Source organism: Peromyscus maniculatus, chromosome 1 (assembly GCF_049852395.1).
Source record: "Peromyscus maniculatus bairdii isolate BWxNUB_F1_BW_parent chromosome 1, HU_Pman_BW_mat_3.1, whole genome shotgun sequence".
NCBI lineage: Eukaryota > Metazoa > Chordata > Mammalia > Rodentia > Cricetidae > Peromyscus > Peromyscus maniculatus.
Window position 1 is genome coordinate 93717100 of NC_134852.1, and position 20261 is coordinate 93737360.

Here is a 20261-nt window from a genome sequence, read left to right on the forward strand (position 1 = left end):
ATGAGCTTGTAATTTAACAGTGATTTGACATCTGCGGACCTCAGATCCTTCAACTATTTTCCAGAGCAGAGCGAGTGGGGCTCACTATCCTCCCTCCCTCCACTGTAAGCAAGTCTAGTTTTGAAACCACAAATAGAGTGTTCCAGCTGCCCTGTTAATTAGTTCATCGTGATTACGGAGGCAGTCTAGCCAGCAAAGCCATGGACTGTTACTTTGAGAATTAGAGAGTTGAACAGCTGCTGGACACTTTAGTCCCAACACCTCATTCCATAAGTCAGGGAAGCAGAGACCCTGAGTGTGCAATGACTTAGTCAAGGACATCCAGATGGCTATGTGAACATCGAAGAGCACTGCCCTCCACACCACAGGCCCTGCCATCCCAGACTGTCTCCAGCTGCTTCTCTCAGATTGCCTGGAAAGTTTGCTTCCTTCCTTCTAAAGACCTTGATCCCACCTCGATGGTCAAGGAGAGCTTTGGGGGCCATAGGAAATCACAGAGAATGCTTCGATATTCAAGGATTTCTTTATGGGTTCAGACTCAGCAACTTCAGGAATTTGGGATTAGCCAGGAGCATCTTATCAACTTTATCATCCCTCCCAGGTTTTAATAGGAACCACAGTGTTTTCAGAGTCAAATGCAAACAGCCCTGCCTCCTCACTGTGTGGGCATCTTTGGAGCGAAAAAACCCTTGGATGCTTGGATGAAGTCCAATTACAAAGTGCTTGTCTGGGACACTGGCTGTGATGCTTGTGGCCAAAATAGACTCACCAGCCAGTCTCTAGGGGAATGCTTTTGCCAATCCTCATGGTGGTTTTGGAGTTTCATCCACCGAAGACCTGCTGGGCAGCAACAGCTGCATTTGGGTTCTGTGCATTGCTCTTTGGTCCTTTCCTCAGTGGCGGCTGTTTAAGGAGTGGCTCCAGCTCTCCTGGAAAAAGAGGATGACGAGGTCTTGTTCCATTCACACTCCACCTTGATTCACTGAAGACTGGAATGTGGGGCATCATTGTGGACACTGGTTTATAAGTCTGTAACAGGCTTTGTGCTTCTCCATGAAAGACTGTTTATTTATTTAAATGGTTATGAAGTATTTTTGTGCATGTATAATTTCTGCTTTCTTTGGTCCTTTAGCACTTGTTAGGGGTGAAGAAATCAGGAAGGCATGTCCCCTAGGCCTGGTGGATTCTTGAAGTGCACTTCCTTCTTGGTGGTGGCCATAGTTACAGAGGAGGAAGCAAAGAACAGCGGAAGGGGACTTAGAAATTCTGTCTCCCCGATGATGATCTTCTATGGGGTGTAAATTGCCTCTCTATGCTGTGTTGGAGTCTATTTTGATATAATTTCCAGCCCTGCCAATTTTAGGCTTTAAATAAGCAAAGGGCAGAGAAGGGTTAATATCACGGTTTTTGAGCATGGAGATGCATTTGGGCATCCAGTAAATGGTGAGGTAGATCTCACTAAAGTAAGCTTGCGGCCATATGCAAGGAAACCACCTTGGTTTCATACCGATGAGCCTTTTAGATCTCTCCATACCTGCCATCCCCTCTCACCCTGTAAATGTGTCTACAGCAGATGCAGGAATGGAGCCCATGACTGACTGAGTATTTATTTTGTCTCTTCCTGGGCATGCCTGACAGCATTAACTTTTCCCCCCGTATTTGAAATTACTCTTTTATTCATGTAATTTTTTAATTAATTTAATTTAATTAATTCATTTATTTTACATCCCTCCCTCAGTTTCCCCTCCCTTCTCTCCTCCCATTTCCTCCCCCTCCACCCTGCCTCCCCAAATCTCCTCCTCTGTTTCTGTTTAGAGAGGGGCAGGCCTCCCACGGGTGTCAACAAAGCATGGCATATCAAGTTGAGGTAGGACTATGGTCCTCCCTTCATATTAAGGTGGGCAAGGCAACCCGGTATGAGGAATGCGTTTTCAAAAGCCTGCCAAAGCCTAAGGGACAGGGCCCGCTACCACTGCTGGTAGTAGACCAAGCTATACAGTGGTCACACATATGTAGAAGGCCTAGGTCAGTCCCAGGCAGGTTACTTAGCTATTGGTCCAGTGTCTGTGAGCTCCTATGAGCCCAGGTTAGTTGTCTCTGTGGGTTCCCTTGTGATGACCTTGACCCCCCCTGGCTCATATAATCCCTCTCTTCAACAGGACTCCTGGAGTTCAGCCCAGTGCTTGGCTGTGGATCTCTGCATCTGTTTCCATCAGTTACTCGATAAAGGCTCTTTGATAACAATTAGGGTAGTCACCAATCTGATTACAGGAGATGGCCAGTTCAGCCTACCTAGGAGTCTTAGTTGGGGTCATCCTTGTAGACCCATGGGAGTTTCCCTTGCACCAGGTTTCTACCTGACCCCCAAATGTTCCCCCCCAATCAAGACATCTCTTTCTTTACTCTCCCCCTCTATTCCATCCCCAAGTGGATCCCTCATGTTCACATTCCCACCCACCCACAGTTGACCCAGGAGATCTCTTCTATTTCCCCTTCCCAGGGAAATCCATATGTCCCTCTTCGGGCTCTCCTTTTACCTAGCCTCCCTGGGGCTGTGGATTGTAGCGTGTTATCCTTTACTTTCCAGCTAATATCCACTTATGAGTGGGTCTGAGTTATGTCACTCAGGATGATTTTTTTTCTAGTTCCATCCATTTGTCTTTAAATTTCCTGTTGTCATTGTTTTAATCACTGGGTAAAACTCTCCATTGTGCAAATGTACCACATTTTCTTTATTTATTCTTCCATTGAGGGGCATCTAGGTTGTTTCCAGGTTCTGGCTATTATGAATAACACTGCTATGAACATAGTTGAGCAAGTGGCCTTGTGGTTTGATTGAGCATCCTTTGGGGATATGCCCAAGATTGCTATAGCTGGATCTTAAGTTAGATGGATTTCCAATTTTCTGAGAAACTACCATATTACTATCCAAAGTGGCTGTACAGGTTTGCACTCCCACCAGCAGTGGAGGAGAGTTTCCCTTGCTCCACATCCTGTCCAGCATAAGTTGTCATCAGTGTTTTTGATCTTAGCAATTCTGACAGGTGTAAGATGCTATCTCAGAGTCCTTTTGATTTCCATTTCCCTGATGACTAAGGATGTTGAACAATTCTTTAAGTGTATCTTGGCCATTTGAGATTCTTCTGTTGAGAATTCTCTGTTTAGATCTGTACCCCATTTTTAAATTCAATTATTTGTTTTTTTATGTCTTGTTTCTTGAGTTCTTTATATATTTTGGAGATCAACCTCAAAATTACTCTTTTTTTTTTAAATTACAAACTGTTTGGTTGAACAGCTCAGGCTTATTACTAAATAGCTCTTACTTAAATTAACCCCTTTTCTATTAATCGAAGTATTGCCACATGCCTGTGGCATTACCAGTCTGCTGGCATCTTGCTCCTTGGGCAGCTGGCTGGCTTCTCCCAGACTCTGCCCTTCTCCAGTATTTCTGCTTGGATTTCCCATCTGGCTCTATCTTGATTTGCCATAGGCCAAAGCAGCTTTATTTATGAACCAATGGGAGCAACATATACTCACAGTGTACAGAAAGACATCCCACCTTAGCCCTGGCTTCACTGGGGTCCTCCTTGGCCCTGGCTTCACTCATCAACTCTCAGTGAAGCCATGCCTCTCCCAATACATAGGCCACAGTTGGTCTTCTGGCAGCTCACAGCTGTGGCTACCAGCCCTCAGATTATTTGCCTCCCTTTCTCAGTCACTTCTCTGCTCCATAACCTCCCATGGTAAACTCTTCTCTTGATAAAAGCTGTCTTAGTTAGAGACACGGCAACCCTTGTAAAGGAAAACATTTACTTGGGGCTGACTTTCAGTTTCAGGGGTTTATCATGGTGGCATGCAGGCAGACATGGTGCTGGAGAAGGAGCTAAGAGTTCTGCATCTTGATCCACAGGCAACAGGAAGTAAACCATGTTTCTGGACTTAACTTGAGCATAGGAGACCTCAAAGCCCACCCCCGACAGTGACACACTTCCTTCAACAAGGCCACACCCACTAATAGTGCCACTCCCTATGGGCCTAGAGGGATTATTTTCTTTCAAACCACCACAGAAGCCCAAGTCATTACTTTGACTCTTGTGGCCTATCTTCACCATAGTTCCCCGCCCCCATACCATCTACTCCCACTTACTCCACAGGAGCTTCTCTTTAACCTCAGGGCCTTTGAACTGGCTGCTGTTCATGATCTTCCTCTAGACACCCTCATGAGTTGCTTCCTCATCTCCTGACTTCTCCATCCTCACAAGGTCATCCTCAATGACCCTATTTAAATCTCACGCTGCCTTCATTCCCACGCCCTCCTCTCCCACCTCTCTCGTGGTCACCATCACCAGCAACTTGAAGTTACTCTTAATTACACCCTGTGCTACCCTTGCTTTCTGTGACCACTGGATTTCCAAGTTCATATGTCCCTCTTCTTCCCCTCCCCCTTCCTTCCGTCTCTCCTCCTCTCCCCTGCACTGGAGATTCAACCTGGAGCCTTGCACATGCTGAGCAAGTGTCTGATCACAGAGTTATATTTTCTCAGCCCCTTTTTGTAATTTGAATGTTGAGAGAGAGACAGAGACAGAGACAGAGAGACAGAGAGAGCCTCACTGAGTGGCCCAGGTGGGCTTTGAAATGTTAATCCTACTGCCTCAACTCCCCGAGTCTCTGGGATTACAGACCTGTGCCACTGGGCACATCATCTACTTCTTTCTTCTACCCACGTGTAAACCAGAGATCTAACTTCTAGCATCTTCTCCAGCCTTCTTGTGCACCACCTTGAGCAGCCGTCTTTAATGTTTTAAGTGTCAATGATTTCCCTGAAGTCACATCCCAGTTCAACTGCACGTGATTCTACATCTGAAAAAAAAAAAATCTGTGTTGGTGACATCTGTGATGGCTAATCTTGGTTGGCAACTTGATATACCTAGGGAGAGGGACGCTCAGTGGAGGAGTTCATCAGACTGGGCTGTGGGCATGTCTGGAGGACATTTTCTTGACTGATAATTGGTATAGAAGGGCCCAGTCACAGTGGGACATACAACAGTCTACAGATGGTGGGCCTGGGCTCTAGAAAGGAGTTGGCTGAGCAAACCAGAGTGAGCGAGCCACTGTGAAGTGTTCTCTGCTTTCTGCCTCAAGCTCCTGCCTTGTGTTCCTGCCTTGGCTCCCTTAGATGGTGGACTATACAAGCAACATGTAAGATGAAATAAACGGCTTACTCTCCAAGTTGCTTTTGGTGATGATGTTTATCACAGTAACAGAATGCAAACCAGGACAGCACCCCCATCCATGACGGCATCTTAGACATCACCCTAGCTAATTCTTCTCTCCTTTCCTGCATGCCACTACCTGCCTACTTACGTGATGTCTTCATTCAAGATGTGTGAACAGTTTGTATTTCTTACAAATCCATCCCTAGGGACCCAGAGGGCTGGATGTGTGGCTCTGACAGGTCCCTGGAAAATGCTTATCAGAGTTGAAAGAGAGCCCAGTGACCTGACTCTTCAGGTGAAGAATCCGAGGTTCAGGAAGAAACGATGTCCTGTCCAGGATCCCACAGCCAGACATAGCAAAGCCAAGTGCCTGTTCTCTGCCCTAAAGCACAGTTGGAACTTTTTTTTTCTTACATCTAATCTGTGGGCAGGAAAAGTATGAGAGAAATGTTTGAATGAATTTTTAAAACTAGTAATAGCAACAGTATATTAATAATGAAGTCTTTGTGTAGTCCTACCCCAAACTTCTCTTAAATGTCATCTTTCTGATGCTATTATGCCAGACCTAATTTTCCTTTTCCTTATTTAACTATTGATTTATGCATTCTTTCTAAGGAGAAGTCTGTTTGCTACAAGTACATCTTTCTCAGAGTAACTCCTTCCCAACATTTCATGGACATCTTGGCCAGAAGCTGCATTGTGGTTAAGCTGCTGGCAGTCCTTGGAACTATCACTTGGGATTTTCAAGTTATTTCTGTAATAGTTTTTAGCTTGGAAAGCTTATAGCAACTTCTGAAATTTCTGGTAAAGGAAGATGAACCCAGCTCTTGGGTTTGTGGGGTTCTGTCATCTTTTTCACTGACCAGAGTGAGCCACCTACATGTTCTCCACATAGGAGACGTCCATGTCCTTCCTGGCCTCTGTGTGTTATGTTTTTAAGTGACAAGCCATGAGAGTTTGAATGGCTCATTCTTTTGTTAGTCAGTAATCTTGGTCGAATGTAGCCATGCTCCTCAAATATTCCAAAGATTTAGCCATCTAATGAGAAAGCAAGCTGATGTTCTACTAGGGGATAAGGAGGATGTACTAATTGGAATGTTGTCTCTTCTGTCCCAACTCAAGCACACTGCAAACACATGAACCTTGCATGTGGACCATGCTGTTGTGATCGACTTTGGCTTATATGGAACTTCAAATTTCATTATCTCTGAGATGTTTCACAAATTAGTTATTTCTCCAGGATCAATGGGTTCATCTGTCCCTTGAAGTTCAATATCCAACTCTTCAATGACACAGACATTCTTCTCTTTTTGTACTCTTCTTCCTAGACTCATTTGGGGGCACTGTGCTGTTTTGTTTGTTTTACACTTTTGCCAAGCAGATTAAATGGTAGGGAGAGTCAAGGCAAATTCCACTGTGGCTTGCCACGCTCCCTCATCCCCCATACAGCTGCAGATTTGGGGGAAAATGTCCTTTCTGGAGAGCAATGTCCCCCATCATTCCTCCTTTCTGAGATCAGGCCAGTCCTTACTGGAATAGTCTCAGAGTTTTCAAGCACTTTGAGACTAGGTCATTTTGAGCCACTTAGCTCCATCTTCCATGGTCCTTGATGAACACATCCCCTCTTTCCCTCTTCCTCTCCTCAGCCCTCTTCATGCCTTGCTCTCCTGTTTTGCCCTTGGACGATGACCTTGCATTCCCAATACCCCCCACTGTTCTCTCATACCAATAAATCCATGTCCCAACTTCCTACTTTCTTCTCCAGGTTCTGAGGCAGCTCACCTCCTGTGACTTCTTATGCCTGTCTTCAGACATCATGAAGCTGAGGTGGGAGGTTGTCCTTCCCGAGTCCCCGCCACTGCTTCCTGGTCAGACTTCTCTCCACTCAGTGCTTTTCCCCCCTTGGAGACCAATGTCATCCATCTAGATGGCTGGCCTGAGTACTCACCAAAGTGTTTACAAAGCATCATTCCTCATCTCTTTCCTCTGAAGTCCTGCCATGTTGCTAAGACTGTTCAGGGGTTGTAGACACCCCAAGGTTCCCCTGAAACCCATCACTTCTGGTCTTCTCTAGCTCCAGTGATCCTTACTCACCTTCTGCTGCAGTCACCCTTGCCAAGTGTCCAGCCTGGACCTTGTCATGCTTCAGACAACACTGCCCGCTCTCTATTCTCAGTTGCCTGCCTGTAATAGCCTCCAGTGGGCACTCCTATTACCCACCTACCTTTTTTTATTTTATTTTATTTTTTTAGGTTTTTTTTGCCCTCAGTTTCTCTCAGATGATCAGGGGTCTCCTGTTCATCAGTGCCCTCCATACCCTTATATGCATAGATTTCCTGGGGTGTCAGCTGAGTGGGTCATTATTGTACAGATCCGCATGTTAGACATCTTCTTGTCTTGTATTCAGGTAGCCTTCTGAGCTCTGCTGTAGAAAGCCAGCAAACTGTGAAGAAAGGCCAGCCTCCAGGAGGGGTGAATGCCTTACTGTGACCTCTGATTTTCTCTTGGTCTTTATGTTGGCCACTTTTTATCATCTCCTAGTAAGCAACATTCCTGCTACTGAGTCTATTAGTATCTCAACTGAGTGCCAGACTTATAGACCGCCATGCTTTGTTCTGAGGCATAGCCAAGTGAGTGGATTTTAGAGATCAGCAGAGACACAAGATGAAGATAAGTTACTTTGCTGCCCAGGCCAGAGGGAGCCATGCCAGGCAAGAAAGGACATCTTTGATTCTCTCCAAGCTGAACTTGGAAAGACTACGTGTAGAAGCCATAATGGAATTTTCCCCATCGCAAGGGATTTGAGGAATTGTTTTGATTGGCTCATTTGGAGTTTAGAAACATTTCCTTTGCTGTGGCCAATTTTGGCCTGCATCACAAAAATACAAGCAGAGTTTGCAAAGAGGCTCCTGGTAGCTAAGGCTCTGGAGAGTGGAGCATCCAGGGGGCGCTTCGCTCTGCTTATTCTTGGAGTTTTAACACTGGATTGAGTTTCCTCGGAACTGAGTTTTAGGGAGCTCAGGAATATCCCTAGGGCTCTTCTGGCAGTGGGGATGCTGTCTCTGCCTTTAGGATGCTGAGGTCAGGTGATGAAGTATGCTGACAGTCGATTGCTCTCGTCTCTGCTTTAGTTACTTTTTGGAATGCTCCTAATCTCAGTCTCATTTGAATTTCTAGACAGTAGCCCTCATGCCCTGTTCTCCTAGACCAAGACAGTCCCAGTTTCTATGCCACTTTCTGGCCTGGACTTCATGGTCCACTCCTGAGCTGGGCTCCTCTAGTGAGATCAGTGTTCTGAGGTCTGGCCAGGGTGTTTGATGGACATCCCAAGGACACACAAGGCCCAGGCATGTGGCTGTTGAAGAAACCCCGATGTCTTCTGCTGTAGGACATTCTCGGCAATGTCAATCAGTACATTTCTAGGTCATGATTTTTCCTTCTAGGTCATGTGGTTCTTCCTCAACCGCAGACCCAGCACAACATGCTTCAGACACCGTTCTCTGGTCTCTTCCCCTTGCTCCCCTCCCTTGAGTTACAGGATGATGCCTGCTGATCCGTCTGCTCAGTTATTTCTTCTTCAGGAAACTCTTCCCTGATACCATCCTCACCTTCATTTCCTACCTCTGGCTGTGACTCCTACTCCCAGGTGAGAAGGGACTCACCTTCTCTCTTGTCTCCCTCCTTGGCCCCCTCCCTTCTCTTACCTTCCTTTCCTTAGATCCTCTTTTCCTCCTTCTATCTACCCACCTCATTCTGGGATTTCTTGTCCTTACAGCATATTCTACCTCCTAGCCTTGTAGCCTTGATGGAGAGTGGATGCAGGGAGTGGGAAGACAGAGGCAGGGTCTTTTTCAGGTCTGGAGCGAGTCTGGGGTCTTCTTCCCTCAAGCTGTACACTCTGTGGGGAATCTACATTGTGAACTGTTCCTAGCAAACACAACCAGGATTTGAGTTTGGACGGCTTTCTGTTGAGCTTCATATCCCCAGGTTCAGCAGTGACAGCCCAGGACAGTGACTGATGTCTCTTCACACTCCCTGTTCCCAGAAGCCACTTCCCTCATGCCCATCATTCTGCCTAGGCACACATACATGCACAGCTGTTCTGTTCAGGTTTCCATGTCTAGTTAATAATGGGCAGCGGCTTGCATGATCACATTTGAGGTGTGTGGAAGTGAGCATCCATAGTAGTGCCTCTCTCCTTGAGCTGCATTTAGTTGACCAGCATTTTCTCCATCAAGTTTTCCACTGCCCCTGTTGATCTCATGCCTTTCCTTCTCTGTTTCTAGCACACTGGTCATTCCCTTCTTCTTCCTTCATTTGGCTCCAAGCCTCTTAGGGACAAGGACTGTGTTTTCCTTGAATATTTGTTTATTGATGATTATACCCTCTGTCAAAGGGTAAAAAAATGGGATCCTTAGATGGGTCCCGTTTCTTCCTCTCACGGACTGTCTATCTCTCTCTTTTTTTTAAATCTCCTCTGTCCAGTGCTGTGTCCAAACTGAGCTTCACATCTTACGCCTTCTCACCTTGGCCCATGCCAGGCCATTGGCTTCCAAGGCTCTCCTTTGAAAGTCTCTATCTCCTACAGTACTCGGCTGAGGTTCCTTCCTCTCCAAGAACTGTCAGGAATGGTGTCTGCTCTTTGGAAAACAGAATCTTGGTTTTGCATTTATTTATGGAGATCTTGTTGCTAGCTACTACTAGGGTAAGGACAAGTCTCGAGCTGGCCCATGTGACTACTCTGCTTGCTCCCGAGACTCGGAATAGCTAGTGATGAGACCAGAAAACATACTAATGCTTTAAGGAGTAAATACAAATTTCAAGATTTTTATTCACCTTTTGTCATAATAAAGAAGCTATCTGACTTCTTTCATATGTGTATATAATTTGGTCCTGTTTCTAATTCTCTGTATGCAAAAGTGAAGAAGTGATATCACTTCCTCCACTTAGCATAGAGGCATGGCTGGAGGAAAGGGCTGGCCTTTGTCTCTGCATACTGACTGCTCTTTGTTTCATTGATTCTTTGTACTGTTATCTTTGTTCCTATTTTATTGATTTCATCCCTCAATTTGATTATTTTCTGTTGTCTATTCCTCCTGGGTGAGTTTGCTTCTTTTTGTTCTAGAGCTTTCAGGTGTGCTGGTAAGTTGCTAGTATGAGATTTCTCTAACTTCTTTATGTAGGCATTAAAAGCTGTGAACTTTCCTCTTAGTACCGCTTTCATGGTATCCCATAAGTTTTGGTATGTTGTACATTCATTTTTATTGAATTCTAGGAAGTCTTTAATTTTTTTCTTTCTTTCCTCCTTGACTCAGTGGTGATTCAGTTGAGCATTATTCAGTTTCCATGAGTTTGTAGGCTTTTTGTAATTTGTGTTGTTGTTGAATTCTAACTTTAAGCCATGGTGGTCCAATAAAATACAAATTATTCCAATTTTTTTTGTATCTGTTGAGATTTACTTTGTGACCGAGCATGTGGTCAGTTTTAGAGAAGGTTCTATCGAGTGTTGAGAAGAAGGCATATTCTTTTGTGTTTGGGTGGAATGTTCTGTAGATGTCTAAGTCCATTTGACTCATAATGTCTGTTAGTTCCCTTATTTCTCTGTCAAGTTTCTGTCTGGCAGACCTGTCCATTGGTGAGAGTGGGGTGTTGAAGTCTCCCACTACTAGTGTGTGGGGTTTGATGTGCGATTTAAGCTTTAGTAGTGTTTCTTTTACATTTGTGAGTGCTCTTGTATTTGGGGGCATAAATGTTCTGAATTGAGACTTCATCTTGATGGATTTTTCCTGTGACAAATATGTAATGTTCTTCCTGATCTCTTTTGATTGATTTTAGTTTGAAGTCTATTTTGTTAGATATTAGGATAGCTACACCAGCTTGCTTCTTAAGTCAATTTGATTGGAAAGACTTTTCCTAGCCCTTTACTTTGAGGTAGTGTCTGTTTTTGAAGTTAAGGTGTGTTTCTTGTATGCAACAGAAGGATGGATCTTGCTTTCATATCCATTCTGTTAGCCTGTGTCTTTTTATAGGTGAATTGAGTTCATTGATGTGAAGGGATATTAATGACCAGTGATTATTAATTCCTCTTATTTTTGGTGGTAGTGTTGTGTGTTTCCCTTCTTTGGGATTTATTGGTGTGGGATTATCTATTGCCTATGTTTTCATGGGTGCATGTAACTTCCTTAGGTTGGATTTTTCCTCCTAGTGCTTTCTGTAGGGCTGGATTCATGGATAGGTATTGTTTAAATCTGGTTTTTATCATGGAATATCTTGTTTACTCTGTCTATGGTGATTGAGATTTTTGCTAGGTATAATAGTCTGGGCTGGCATCTGTGGTCTCTTAGTGTCTGCAAAATGTCTGTCCAGGACCTTCTGGCTTTCAGAGTCTCCATTGAGAAGTTGGGTGTTATTCTGATGGGTCTGCTTTTATATGTTAATTGACCTTTTTCCTTTGTATCTCTTGATAGTTTTTCTTTATTCCGTATGTTTAGTGGTTTGATTATTATGTGGTGAGGGGACTTTCTTTTTGTCCAGTCTACTTGGTGTTCTGTAAGCTTCTTGTATCTTCATAGGCATTTCCTTCTTTAGGTTGGGAAAGTTTTCTTCTATAATTTTGTTGAATATATTCTTGGTGACTTTGAGCTGGTATTCTTTTCTTTCTTCTATCACTATTATTCTTAGGTATGGTCTTTTCATGGTGTCCCAGATTTCCTGGATGTTTTGTATTATGATTTTGTTGGCTTTAATATTTTCTTCAACTGATGAATCTATTTCCTCTATTTTATCGTCCACACCAGAGATTCCCTCTGCTATCTCTTGCATTCTCTCTTCTATCTCTTACATTCTGTTGGTTATGCTTGTATCTGTATCTCCTGTTCATTTACTCAGATTTTCCTTTTCCTACATTCTCTCAGTTCTTTATTGCCTCTTTTTCAGTTTTCAAGTCTTGAACTGTTTCCTTTGTTTATTTGATTGCTTTTCCTCGGTTTTCTTGACTTTCTTTAAGGGATTTATTGATTTCTTCTTCTTTTTTGTTGTTTTCTCTTCCGTTTCTTTAAGAGAATTTTTCATTTCCTCTTTAAAGGCCTCTATCATCTTCATAACGTTGTTTTAAAGGTCATTTTGTTCTGCTTCTTCTATGTTGGGATGTTCAGGTCTTGCTGTAGTAGAACCACTAGGTTCTAGTGGTGCCTTATTGCTCTTTATGTTGTTGAATGTATTCTTATACTGCCATTTACCCATTTGGGTTTAGGATAATTATAGCAGCACAAATACTAAAATTATCATTATGAACAGGTATTAGTATGGCCCTGGTATGAGGGTGGCATACAATGTGGCCAACAGGAAAGGCTGATGTAAACGGAGCGAGAAAAGAAGGCGGTGTGGAAGCAAGTAATAGAAGCTGGGATTTTATGCAGGTTTCTTTCTTTTTTGTTTTATACGTTTAATTTTGGGATCCTGCAAATTGTTACATATTTGTAAAACAAGGTTATATTTGAAAACCAAAAGAACAGAAATGAGAGGTCCGTTTGTGTTTTAGTCTGGTGGCGTTAACTGCGCACCAGAGAAGCATGGGCCCAACTGGCTTTAATGCATGTTCATTTGACTGAAGATGGTCATGTTGAAGGAAAAAGTGTCAAATAAAAGGCTAGACTTCCTACAGGAGTCTCCTTAGTGGCGGTGGCACTGGCAGGCTGCTCTGAAACTTGTATGTGCATAATGTCTGATAAAACAAATGAATGGCACAGGAGATTTGCTACTTCTTTGAATTCCTGATGTTTCCGAGGGCCCATGTTCTTGGTGTAGGAGAAAGGTGACATTTACATAAAACAGTGGGATTTCAGTAAAATTTGGTGGTGCTCAAGTTGAATTGTAAATACCAGTGAATACCCTGCAATGTTCTGGCTTAAGTAGACAATAGGATATAGTGTGAATTCTAATTGATCTTAATAATAAAAACCCAGAGTCAGATATCAGAGTGAAAGCTAAAAGATCAGAGAAGCAGAGCAGCCACTAGAAAGACTTCTTACCTCTAGGAATGCCAAGCTGTCTCTCCCGCCTTATCACTTCCTCTCTCTGCCCATCCATATCACTTCCTGTTTCCTCCTCCCAAGTGCCGGTATTAAAGTTGTGTGCCACCACTGCCTGGCCTCTAGTGGCTAGCTCTGAATTCTGATCTCCAGGCAAGCTTTATTTGTTAGAGCACAATCAAAATATCACCACAACAGGACATATTTTCTTGTTCCTGGAAAGGCCTTAAAATGTGAGTAAAAAGGCTTCTGAATTCTAGTGAGGACCCTTCTGCATGGATCCTGATCTCTGCCTCCCATTTCCCTTGCCTGCTTTGGAAGAACCAGGACTCTGCAAAAATAGCTTAGTCCAGGTTTGAGGTGGAAGCATGCAAAGCTTACCTGAACCATCATGTAATTGCCAAGTAACAAAGAAACTGATAAATGATTTGATAATCAGTAGGATTCAGGAGCCAAATTGTAAGAAGTTAGGAACGTATGTTAGACAGCTTGAGCGTCAGTACAGTAAACAGCCTGCAAAGGGTTGAAGCACGTGTAGTGTGTTTAAATCACTACATTAATAATGATACTAAAACAGTTTAATCAATGGTGGTGGCTGCTTAAGAATCAACTCATCATTTTGAAACCAAAAAGAAAGCTCACAAATATTTATACGTTGTGGTGGCTGATCTTGCTTTGCAACTTGACATACTGGGAAGAAGGAACATCAAGTCATGAACTGCCTCCATCAGATTAGCCTCTGGTCACATCTATGGATACGTTTTTCTTGATTGCTAAATGGAGGCAGGTAGAGGGGATGTGTAAGAAAGACAGCTGAATGTGAGCCAGGGAGCAAGCCAGAGAGCATCACTTCCCTTGGTGATGGACTGTGACCTGGATGTGTGTGTGAGAAGTCAACCTTTCTTCTCCAAGTTGTTTTTGTAGTCATGGTGTTTATCACAACAACAGAAAAAGTAACTAGGGGACACCACACACACACACACACACACACACACACACACACACACACACACACACACTCTTCTATCCAGTCATGGTGTTTATCACAGCAGAAAAAGTAACTAGGACACACAGACACATAGATACACACACACACACACACACACACAAACACACACAGACGTCTATCCACAGTCATGGTGTTTATCACAAAGAAAAATTAACTAACACACACACAGACTTCTATCCACAGTCATGGTGTTTATCACAACAACAGAAAAAATAACAACACACACACACACACACACACACACACACACACACACACACACATGCTTGCACACTTCTATCCACATTGCAGTTAATAAGGAATGATAGGAGAGTATCTTCATTTTGCAGCTCCTATGGACTGATGGACCTAGTCTTTGAATCTCAGCACACGCACATATCACAACCAAATGCTGAACCTCTTAATGGAAGAGAACAATGTTACCTTGTAGCATCTTGCTGTCTACATTTCTTGGCTCCTCCAAAAATCAACACACTAGATGCAACTTCTCATTTCCAAGAGAAAAAGACTAAGCCAAACCACACATTGACCGTCAACAACATTCACAAAGGGCGGGACTTTACAGGCACAATCACAGCTTATTAAACGGAGGGTTGCAACTCCATAGGGGATTCTGTAACTAAACATGAGGGTTGAAAAAAAAATTGGCAACTGGTTTCTGAATGCATAGTGATCAAAGAATAATTCAGAAGCAGTCCCCTAATGACCTGAGGTGTTTCCGGCAAGGCTCGCCATGTTGCATCGCATGTCTACTGCAGCCTTGGATCTGAACACACAGCTTGCACACTTGTCATTGCACACGCTGTTATCCCACCCAACACCAGCCATGTTGCCTCAGACACCTCAGCGCAGAAGTGAGACTGTTGTGTCATGAACTGCCGTGTTTACACACAAAGTTGTCTTCTCTTACAAAAACGTTCTATTTTAATTACAGAAAACAACCTTGAGTGTTTCTAATCATCATTTCTCAGCATGTATCAGATTCAAACGAGTATATCTTGGCATTCTATTGTGTCATAATCATTGATTTTAGAAACATCTATTGGAGTTGTTGACTTGTGTTTCATAAAAAACTATTTAATGAATTTTGGCTTGGGATTAGGATAATTTATTTCCAACAATAGCTAAAAAGGCTTTAAACATATTTTGTACTATGGTTTGTGTGAAGTGACATTCTAAGCATTCATAATTGAAGAATGAAAATATTAATCAGCTCTGAAAAATGTTGAAGATGATCCATGTTTTGCAGTAGCATACATTCAGCCAAGGTTTTATTCTTTATGTTGAATGAGTAAGCATGCTCAACACAGTGGTATGCATTTCAGCATGCAAATTTGCTCTTATCTGTACTAAGTGGCAAAATTATGTGTTTATCAAGCAATTATTTTAAAATAAATTTCCTCACAATCGATAATCAATAAATGTTTGATTTATGTAGTAGCTATTTTGTATGCCTGAACTCCTGGATTGTGTAAATTTTCTTTGAGTGAGGATTCATGAGTGGAAAAGGTTTGAAAAGCTCTGGGCTAAATAACGCAGTTTCCTTGTCAAACACATTGAAAAAGAAAAGTAAAGATGACGAGGCGAAACTGCAAAATGGATTAAACAAGATCTGAAGATGTGTTAATCAATTGCTGTGTAGGCACCTTGTTTAAATATTGGTTTCAGCAAGGAGACAGAAAGTCAACTGCCAACACATTAGGACAAAGAAGGCAGAAGAAATGTCTGTCAGTTGCCTTAAAGGTGTGAAGGAATAATTGTGAAGGTTTTTCAGAAAATACCTCTTTACACACATACACATAAATATTTCCCAGTGAGATTGTCGGATTTTCTTCATTTGCTTCAAAATAGTGTGGGAAGGTGGGCACGGACAGTCCAGGACTGACCCTTGATGGCTGGTGGTGGGACTGGGTCCTGGGCACTGGAGGGTCATTTTACTATTTTTGTGTACAATAAGAAATTCTTATCTCATCAGAAGTAATAACTATGAAACAGCAACAAGAGGAAAACATAACAGAAACCAAACCAAGCATTCCTGTGAAGAGGACTGGCTTCTTCCAGAGGATTAACCTGGAAGCTGCTCTTGGGGGAGCTGGTGAGCTCTCCCAGGAGACAGAAGCAGCCAGTGACTAGCCTCTGTGAGGCTCTGCAGAGGCATGGGGACATTTTCTGTGCTCTGACAGTAGAACACATTTGAGGAATGTGGATTCAGAGGTTGGTCACAAAGGGTCTTTGCACTTTCAGCACATACAAGGTTAGAATATGTCCATGGACATTACAATCTGAATAGCCATGTCAAACACCAAAATATTTTTATGACAGAAATATGCCCTGATGTTGGCAGTGGGAATGTTACCACTAGCATATTTTACAAGTTGAGTCTATTTTGTGCTCTCGCTTGAAGCAGTTTCATTTCCTGCCCTATTATAGGGCACTGGCTCCTAGAATCTAACACGTGTGTCCCCGATTCAACTCACTTTAACACAGGGGTTTATAATGTCATGAGTTTGGTACAAACCTTTTATAAACATACTTGAAACATCATTTAATTTTTTTTTAACACACAAACTATTCCACTGACAGTTTTTGTTAAAAATATCACACACACACCGGATTTCCTCGTAAAATATTAGAACAAGAAATTCCAAACAACGACCCTGGCTTCCTGTGATGGTGTAGGAAGACTCTTTTGGTTCCTGTGCAGGTTTAGCCATTTTTACGGTTTTCTGTCTCCTTGTACTTTGTTTAGAAGCAGCAGCTATGTTTCCTAAGTGAGCGGGGCTGCCCTTACCCGGGATCAGGACCCTTGGGCAGAGCTGTAGGAAGTGCTCCAAGTTTCCACGGAGTCTGCCAGGTGTGAACCTGTCATGGCTGTGTTCCACAGCTCCCCATTAGCCCCAGTCCTTAGCACACAGCACAGGAAACCTTGCTGGAAACAGGCTGCATTCATCAGCAGTACCAGTCAACACCTGGACTGAGCAGTTAATGTCTCTGGAGCGTGCGGTTCCATTGTTTTATCTCCACTTGGGATGAGTTCTGACAGTTCAGACTTAGAGAAGAACTTAGGTGCAGTGGGTATTTTCCCCCAAGACCCCTGCTCAGCTCCTGCTCAATTATAATCCCATCCTAGGCATTTTAGCCTTATGGAAATATAATAACGGATATCATGGAGCCTACAACATGTTCTCTAGTTTGAAAGAGGGACTTCTAACTCCCTACACACTCTTAGATGTTGCCCCCTCCCAACATCAATTTACAACCAGCAACAAAAGAAACATAGGGTATCAGCTGATTGATGTTTTATGAGGACCCTGGCTTAGACTCAGGGCGGGTGACCAGGGGCTCAAAGAGATAAAAGTGTAGCTCCCAAAGTAAATCAAGACACAGAAGGTGCTGGAGCATTTTAGATTCATCAGGGAATGGAATTAGGCAGAACAGACCCCAGATGGCTTGGGCGTAGAGGAAAATGAAATAGAAATAAAAAGGATGAGCAGATGACCAGAGTTGTCTATGCTGGCAGGTCTTACAGATCTGACCTGTGCAGGAAAGAGCAATGAGCAGATGGGAGAGGAGAGGAATTAAATGAACACTGTACGATGCCTTCAGCTTGCTAAAGGCTTTTGTGAAATAAACACCATCATTAAGCATACATATCAATTACAAGGTTTCTTATAACCTCCTGATTTCAAAATAACTAGAAAGTAGGAGAAGTGGGAAAAACCCAAGATGTATACAGATTAATACCAGCCACATTCTGCATCCAAATAACCCAAATAAGTACTAAGGTATTTTAAGCAAAATCTTATAAACACATGGAAAATTCAGAATATTTGCTGAGGCAATTATTGATGAAAGAGGAAGGGAAGGTGCAATTGTATCCGTGTAGAAAAGAAGAAAAATGAGACTATCTAAAGTTATGTAGCTAACTAAAAATTATGCTGAGACATGAAACTGTAATTCGGGGCCAGGAGTGATGGCTGAGCCACGGAGAACACTGGCTGCTTTGGGTAGGACTTGTGCTGGGTTTCCAGCACCCACAGGGCAGCTCACGTCTGTCTGTGGTTCTGATGCCCTCGTCTGGCCTCCTCAGGCACATCATGCACGAGGTGCACACATGCAGGCAAAAAAAATCATACGTATTAAAAAGCAACCCCATAGCCACAAATACTTTCAAGAAACATCTAACATGCATATTACATTTTCGCTTATTATTATTATTATTCTAAGAAGTCATTGACTAGTTAGAGAAAGTTAATTTAAATCTTTATAAGGTTCCAGAATACATTCCAGATGACTTGGAGTTAAATAAAAAAATAAAACTAATTTTTAAAAAGATTGTAAAAGTAAATATGTCTCAAATTTCTAAATGGAGTTTCAAATATGTGGAAAGTATTGATGGCTGTTTCTGCTTATGGTGCTTACAATGTGAATTTGTCAAAGGAGCATTAAAATGAAGGGTTGAAATAACATACAATCCAATTCAAATTTGCACACAGACAAGAAGTACCCATACCTAAGAGTAGGTGAAAGGAAGCAATGTACCTTTCCAAGAGGAATCCAAGTGCCTGCGAACAGTCACGTAGGACACTCAGCTTTGTTTACAGTCAGTGAAGTGTAAACCCAAGCAACAATCAATTAGCACTCTCCATCAAAATGAGTTAGCATTACTCCACAAAAATGAAAGAAATTGCTCACTTAGTGCCAGTGATTGTGGTGGGAAAGACCAGGCTTATAGGGTACTGTTGGGTACTAGGTCTCACTGGGTAGCCTTGGCTGCCTTGGAACTGGCTATGTAGATCAGGTTGGCCTTAAACTCACAGAGACCTAGGCCTTGCCTCTCTGAGCTGGGACTAAAGGCGTGTACCGCCATGCCCCTGACTAACATGGTACTTTTGATCAACTGTCTTTATGTTTTGGCCTAGAAAACATATTTTTCTGGGACTTCATAAAAGCAATTGTTTTAAGTAAAAAAATGCTTGTTATAGTTGAAATAATTATTTATATTACTCAAAACCCAGGAACAATCATAAATATTAAATAAAGAATTATTTAAAAATGAGAAATGGCTAATTATGAGATTTCTGGGATGGGGTATTCCAAACTTTAATGATGTTTATATATTCAGAATTATAGAAAATACTAATATTAAGTATTTAAGGTTAAGGATCAGTTTAAGTTCACAAAAATCATATAACAAATTTCCGGTTTCATTCATCTGAAGCTAGAAAGAAAGACCGTGGTGTTAGCAATGGATAACTTGAAGTTGTGGAATTATGGGTGTTTAAAGATTTCAAAGGCATTTTCATGTATTGCTTGAATTTTTCCTTTATTGATTATAAGTGAGTTAGACTTTTTCTGTATAATTATTAACCAAAAACTTAGTTTTCATTTTAAAACAAACTATAAAATACCATAATAATTAAAGCTTGATTAATATTCCTCTTAAGTAGCAGTGAAGAGCATTCATGAGAAGTGATTAATAATACTGGGGTACTTCGAAAGTTAGAGGTCACCATAACAAATAGAAGAATTGGGGTGTGAACATCAAGCTGTACTTACTAGGACCCACTTACGTTTACTTCTGTTTTTAATTTTTCTTTTTGGTTTCTATGAAATAATTTCACTAAGAAGTGAAAGAGCTTGTGTTTCTGTTTTTATTCTATAGAGACACTTTGCATTCCTGTGGTAGCTCCCCGTGCCTAGACTGTACTTCAGAGCAGATAAATCTCCAGGGTTCGGCCTTGGGAGAAGGCTGTGTGTTTGGTTTCACCTACAGAGACCCACATATACCCATTCCTCTTCTATCTTTGGTTGAAATTGTACTGTAAGATGAAAGTGAATATCTATCTATTAATAAAAACAGGAAGCCATAACAATTGGTTTGAGATAACAATCCATTTTCCATACTTAGGATTGCTGATATTAAATCATTTAATAGAATGTTTTCATGATTAAAGATTGTGTGAAGTTTTTAAGTTGGATACAACTTAAATCAAATAACCTAGA

The 20261-nt window shown here is 42.2% G+C and overlaps 1 protein-coding gene across 5 annotated transcripts in view; it reads left to right on the forward strand.

Moving 5' to 3' along the window:
• The window catches only part of Adamtsl3 (ADAMTS like 3), a 287753-nt gene that overhangs the window by 48551 nt on the left and 218941 nt on the right, over nucleotides 1–20261 (forward strand). The window lies entirely within an intron of this gene.